The following is a 6,416-nucleotide window of genomic DNA, read 5'->3' on the forward strand; positions in this document are numbered from 1 at the left end:
TGCTCACAAACTAAGCTGATTTACTAGAAATAACACACTACTCAGTGTCATGTGCACCAGCACAAAGCTCACAAACACTTGTGATCTGATTAAATCCATAATTAGCCAAAAAATCCACCTTCATTGTCAAAGCCTTAAGCTGAGCAGCTATAGCAGTAGCTGTATCCATTTTCAAAATTCCTGCTACCTTGCCTTGAGGTAGCCTCTGAGTTGGATTCTGGTATTCATTAGCAGCCATCAGTTCAATCAACTCATAAGCTTCATCATAGCTCTTAGCCCATAAGGCTCCACCTGATGCTATATCGAGCATGGGTCTAGACTGTGCTCCCAAGCCATTATAAAAGCAGTTGATAATCATCCAGTCAGGAAACCCATGATGAGGACACTTTCTAAGCATCCCCTTATAACGCTCCCAAGCTTCACATAAAGACTCTCCCGATTGTTGCGCAAATTGAGTAAGAGCATTTCTGATTGTAGCTGTCTTTGCCATAGGGAATAATTTAGTAAGAAACTTCTGAGCAAGATCTTCCCAAGTAGTGATAGATACAGCTGGTAGAGAGCGTAACCAGCTCTTAGCCTTGTCCCTCAGAGAGAATGGGAAAAGCCTCAGCTTAACAACATCTTCAGAAACACCATTAAACCTGAAGGTGTCGTATATCTCGATGAAATCCCTAATGTGAGTATTGGGATCTTCAGTTAAAGATCCCCAAAATGGACTGAATTCTGCACCATCTGAATCATGCTAGATTTGATTTCAAAAGTATTAGCCATGATGGATGGTCTGACAATACTAGATTGAATATGTTATTCCTAGTGGACTAACAATGAGATTTACAGAAGGGGGGTTGAATGTAAATCTCAAAACTTTTTCAAGTTTTGAGCAGTTTTAAAGGCTTTGTGTTCAAGATAAACAAGTGTGTGAATTGCTTTAAGCTAATACAGACAGATATATATTCAAGCACTAATGTAAAGAACACAACAGACCTTAAAAACTTTTCTGGTGGATTGTTGTTCCACCAGTGATGGTATTTCAGAAAATCTGTGATTCAAGATGTTGATCACAGCTGCATCCTAGTACAAACTAGATAATTTTTCTCTCAAGATTTTTCTAAACAGCACTGGAAAAATTCTTGTCTAATTACTAGCTGCTACTTGGTTTATATATATCACCAAGTGTACAAGTGAAGACAAAGATAAAAATACAATAATAAAATAAGTTCTCCACTTATTTCTTCTCCATATCACTCAAGTACTTTGTTGAATATTGCCTCTTTGTACTAGAGTAGAACGGCTGCTTTTTCTGATGTTCCTGAAATTAGGCTTCCATATTTCAGTTATCTCTGACAACCCATGTGCCTCTGTCTGCTGTTACAACTACCACTTATCAACTGCTATTTAACAGAACATCCGTTGAAGCCTTCATCCGTTGATGGCTTTATCCGTTGATGTGTTAGCAGTTGAAGCTCTATCCGTTGAAGCTTTAGAGACATCCGTTGAAGCTTTGTTTCTCATCCGTTGAAGGTCTTTAAGACATCCGTTGATACCACTTCATTTATACAAAATTACAAGGCATGAAATATTTACAATTGGCCTTCCTATTTGCATATCTTCTAGTAGTCAACATGACTTATATTTTCTCTCAACTTCTAAGAATTATATCTTAAATACAGAGACTGAAATATGCTACAACACTAGACTTATTTCTAAGTAAAGCTGCACCATCAACGGATAGCCAAAGTGGTCTTATCCGTTGAGGCTGCAAACTCTAAACTTCTACTTAAGTGTTTTGTTAAACATATCATCAAACTAATGCACATATATTCCTAACAGAATATCATTTATCTTCGGTTGAGAAAAGTCCATCAAAGCTTTCAGATTTGATATAGGTTTTCCCATTGCAACGATCGTTTCTTCTTCAACTTTCTCCTCAACAAAGACTTCTTTTTCTACTACAACTTCTTCCTCAACTTTATCCAGTATTCTCTTACGAGATCGAGAACGCGTTAGCATAAAAGCTCTCTAGAGTACCTGAAACACAAACAAGCAAAATAAGTAAAATATCTGAGTCAGTGAACTTTAACGACCACTGATGACAAGCACATAAACTAAAAATAAACACCGAGTCCCCGGCAGCGGCGCCAAAAACTTGTTAGGATGAAAATACGCGCTAAAATTATACGCAAGTATACACGTTCGCAAGTAATATAGAATACTTTTTAGTTCGTTCCCACAGAGACTGGTTTAGGTTAATTTCAGAATGTGCACCTATGCATCAGTGTATGATTATCGCACAATGCTAAGACAAGTAACAAATTGAGATGTTTTGTAACTAAGATTTAACTAACACGTAAATAATTAAGATATTAAGGTGATTGAATTAACTATATGAGACAAATATGGGATTCTTACTTCATTAAATACTTCATTCAAAGTCATTGTTCTTAACCTTAGCATGTAATGGTGATGATAACTAATCATATAACACGAAACTAGTAAACACCAACTTTCGTTGCACGAATACCCTACTACCAGACATCCATAAAAAAGATAGAAGCTGAATAGACACCAATTACATTGAGACCCTATATGTCTATAGAATTTGACAACACAAAGGTTTAATGCGCAAGTTATCTATTCTGATTACATAGGGTAAGTAAGATGGTTAAAATTACCTATGAATCATGCATAATAAATACATGAACCTATGCTAGCATGGCAAATTCTAAACCTCTATATTCACTGTCGCTTCAACAGAGATTAACACGCTATCTTATAAGTTCGCGACACTCATAAGATGAATAAGCACAACCAATACTAGGGTATCATACAATCATCATACAGTAAGATATCGAAACAAATTAACTATTAAAATCCATAAGTAAATCCGTTGGAACCCCACGAGAATGATTAGTTCATAACCGAACTCATCATCACCGTGGGTTCCGATGAAAGCATGGTAAATAAACTTAGTCTTTATAAACTAAATAAATAATCCAAAGTACGTTAACAAGAGTATTAGGTTAAAAAAATAAAGAAAATGAGTATCCAACATTACAACTTAAGCAAAGAATCACAAGTAAAAAACTAGTTCTTCTTCTCCTTCATTGAATTTGTGCTATCAGGTCTTCTTCCTGTCTTCTCCTTGCTTTCTGTAATGAAAAACATCTTCAAAAAGGCATTATATAGCAGCCCAAATCAACCAGAAGTCCAGCAGATCAGTATTCTAGTAGAAACATGATTCTGGAAAAGTGACCTGGCACGACCGCCCTGGGATCTGGCGCGACCGCTCTGAGTATGGTGCGGCCGCTCCCATGTATAGCGCGACCGCACTGAGCTTCTGGAAAAACTTAGTTTTTCTTCTTTAATTGCCTTCACTTGCTAGTTTCTTCGCGCACTCAACCAAGGCTTCATCCTAACACTCTTCTAAGCATCAATTATGCAATTTACAATCCTTGTTCCGATTATGCCCCGAAATGCAAAACACTACTAAAAACACATCAAATATACAGACAACTTTAGTACAAAACACCGATTCGAGCCTTTACAAAGCATTCTAAGTGGACATAAATGCCACTTAACATATATCCCGAGTCACTTGCAACAAATGAGCAATATGATTGATTCGTTGGAGAAGAAGTTCGCAAGGATGAGCAAATAGATAAAGAAGCAGAAGCCCGTAAGAAAACATAGTGGTGATCCTATCCAATTTGACTTCGAAGATGGGAAAGAAGATGAAGACCCCGAGTTGAAGAATCCTACGTATTCTGATATGGAAACTGATCCGGAGAATGAGGACCGAGATCCTGAGAAAAAGATTGAAGACGAAGCTGAACCTTCAGCTACACAAAATGTGTATGTATTTGATTATGTTGCGATAAACTGACTAATTTTGTATCTAAATGTATAAAGGAGGGCGCTTAAAAAGGATCTCATGCACGAGTTGAATAAGAAGAAGGTGAAGGTCTCTAAGAAGGTGAATGCGGAAGGTTCAACATCGAAAGGTTCAAAGGGCCTTTAGAAGGAGAAGTGGCTATATCAAGCGAAGAGTGGCAACACCAGGTCTGCACGTGATCCAACTCCATAAGAGGATGATGAAGGTTCAAACTTCACTCAAAGCTAAGCTCATAACACCAATGGAGGCTCCAGTAAAGGAAATGGAAGTGAAGAGCAGGTTTCCTATGGGGAAGGAGTCACACACAAGTATAAAGACCTCCGGAAAGCTCTCAAAAAAATAAAAGCTAAAAAAAAGGGATCTTAAACTTAACAGTGGCATCACCTTTCACTAAGAAAATATGTGACTCACCCCTCCCTCGCTCATACAGGAGGGTAGGTGGTTTGAATTTTAATGGAACAACTGATCCAGTGGAGTACCTCAGTCGTTTCAATACTGAGATGGAGGTTTATCAAGTTAAGCACCTGAACAAATGTAGGCTGTTAGCTGCTAAATTGCTTGAAAATGCTCATCAGTGGTTTAAGAGGATGCCTGGAAATTTAATTCGCTCATGAAGGTAGATGTGTGAGATTTTTATTATTAGTAATCTTTTTTCCAATTTCTATCATTAACGATGTCATTGTGAGTATCAAAGGGTCATCAGTGTCTTTGTTTGGGAATCCAACCCTGCATCCGCCAAACTTCTTGAGACTAAAGGAATGCTTCACCACATCAACATCTATCTTTAATTTTTTTTTCTCTTCAATAACATCCAGACATGCAAGAGTTCTTCAGGCGAAGGGCATGACTTGTCCAGGAATTACATTTAAGGATTTAAGCACATCAGCAACAAACTTAAAGAATGGAAAAATCAAGCCGATTTCAAACAAATAGTAGTAACAACACACCCAATTTTTCCTATGAAAATCAGCACAAACTGTTGAGTCTGGGAGAACAACAATTACGTTGGATTGGAACATCAACTTGGCTTCTTCAAACATTTTAAGCCTTCATAGAACTATGATGACTATCACGAGAATCAAGTAAGTTTGTGGCGATCCAGTCAGAGTTTTCAATTTACACATCAAGGGTTTCCGTGTTACGAGAGGTAGAATTTTTACTGTTTTTCATTGCCATTAGAGAGAACTGGTAAATTATTTGAAAGAGGTTTTTTTTGGATGAACGACAAAGAAAATTTAAGGTTAAGAAATCAAAGCATTTGATCTATGTTGGTGGAGGGTATATAGGGAATTTATTATGATAAGTCTTGAAAAAAAGGATTCTTGAAAAGTGAATAGCCAATGCATGCATATCAGATGGAAATACACATGAGGCCTAAGGGAGGTGAACATACTCTATACACTTCTATAATTGTTACTTACATGAATGAGTTTGTATTTTGTGTTTTTCAAATATTTAGCTCGGAGAATTTATTAATAAAATATTTAATTGATAAAATCTTGAGCTATTATTACGTCTCAGTATTTATACCAAGACACGATAGGATGATCAAGACATGACATGACGTGAAGATGATGAACATGTCAAAAATGGACGAGGAAGGAGCATTATTGATCAGCACAAGCAACATATTGATGGATAAAAATGAAGACTTAGCCCACAGTAGCCCTGCTTTATTGGAGAGAGAGCACATCAATGTGCCCGAAATTGTAACAACCTCCTTAAAAAAGTTGGGGAATAGATCGAAAAAGCAGATCAGGAAAATTTTAAAATAACAATTGGTGAAATAACAATTAGTGATATATATACTACAGATGACGTATTAACACAAAAATTCATCTATACATAACACCTCGAGGCTATCTGCAAAACAAAGAGAGAAGAGACATGAAATGTATTCGTTATTTTCTTGTTATGAACATTGTAAACACAATCAATTATCTAGTGAAATCATTCTAGGTTGGGTACACAATTCCATCCGCAGTTTTTACCCATTCAAATGGTTATCCGCGTCACTAATCTTCTGTGTAATTTACTTGTTGTATTACTATTTTATGTTAGTTTAGTTCATAAATAATCAAAATAGTCCTTAGCATTTAACATACAAAATTTGATAAAATAGTGTTGAAAACAAAAAATGTTGGTTGTTGCGTGTGAATAGATCGGTTTTCTAATGGTAAATGGTGTTGTATTGAAAGTAGTTATGGATGTGATAGAGGATGTCATTTACTGGAAGATTCAAAAGAGGGCGGGTTAAGGGACTGGGGCGGGAGGTACATATGACTCGGTAATTATTGTAATGATTGTAACAGCCCAAATCCGGGGTCAAGATTTGGTGTCACTAAATAATCTTTACATAATATAAAGTAATATACAATGACCTCTTAGTTCCAGATCGTTTACATGTTATGGTATGAAACAAGAATCTAACCTTCTACAATTCATAATAACTAAAAATACAGGATTAAATACCTTTGTACTAATTCTTTTGTCTATTTTTTCTAACATCTTCATCCTCTTGCAG

At 36.4% G+C, this 6,416-nt stretch overlaps 1 non-coding gene across 1 annotated transcript; it reads left to right on the plus strand.

Moving 5' to 3' along the window:
* Positions 1-368: 368 nt before the first annotated feature.
* LOC141704138 (small nucleolar RNA R71) lies at positions 369-475 on the plus strand. Its single transcript, XR_012567843.1, has one exon. It is a non-coding gene; the product is annotated as a small nucleolar RNA R71 (small nucleolar RNA).
* The last annotated feature ends 5,941 nt before the right edge of the window (positions 476-6,416 follow it).

Source organism: Apium graveolens, unplaced genomic scaffold, assembly GCF_009905375.1.
Source record: "Apium graveolens cultivar Ventura unplaced genomic scaffold, ASM990537v1 ctg7464_2, whole genome shotgun sequence".
NCBI lineage: Eukaryota > Viridiplantae > Streptophyta > Magnoliopsida > Apiales > Apiaceae > Apium > Apium graveolens.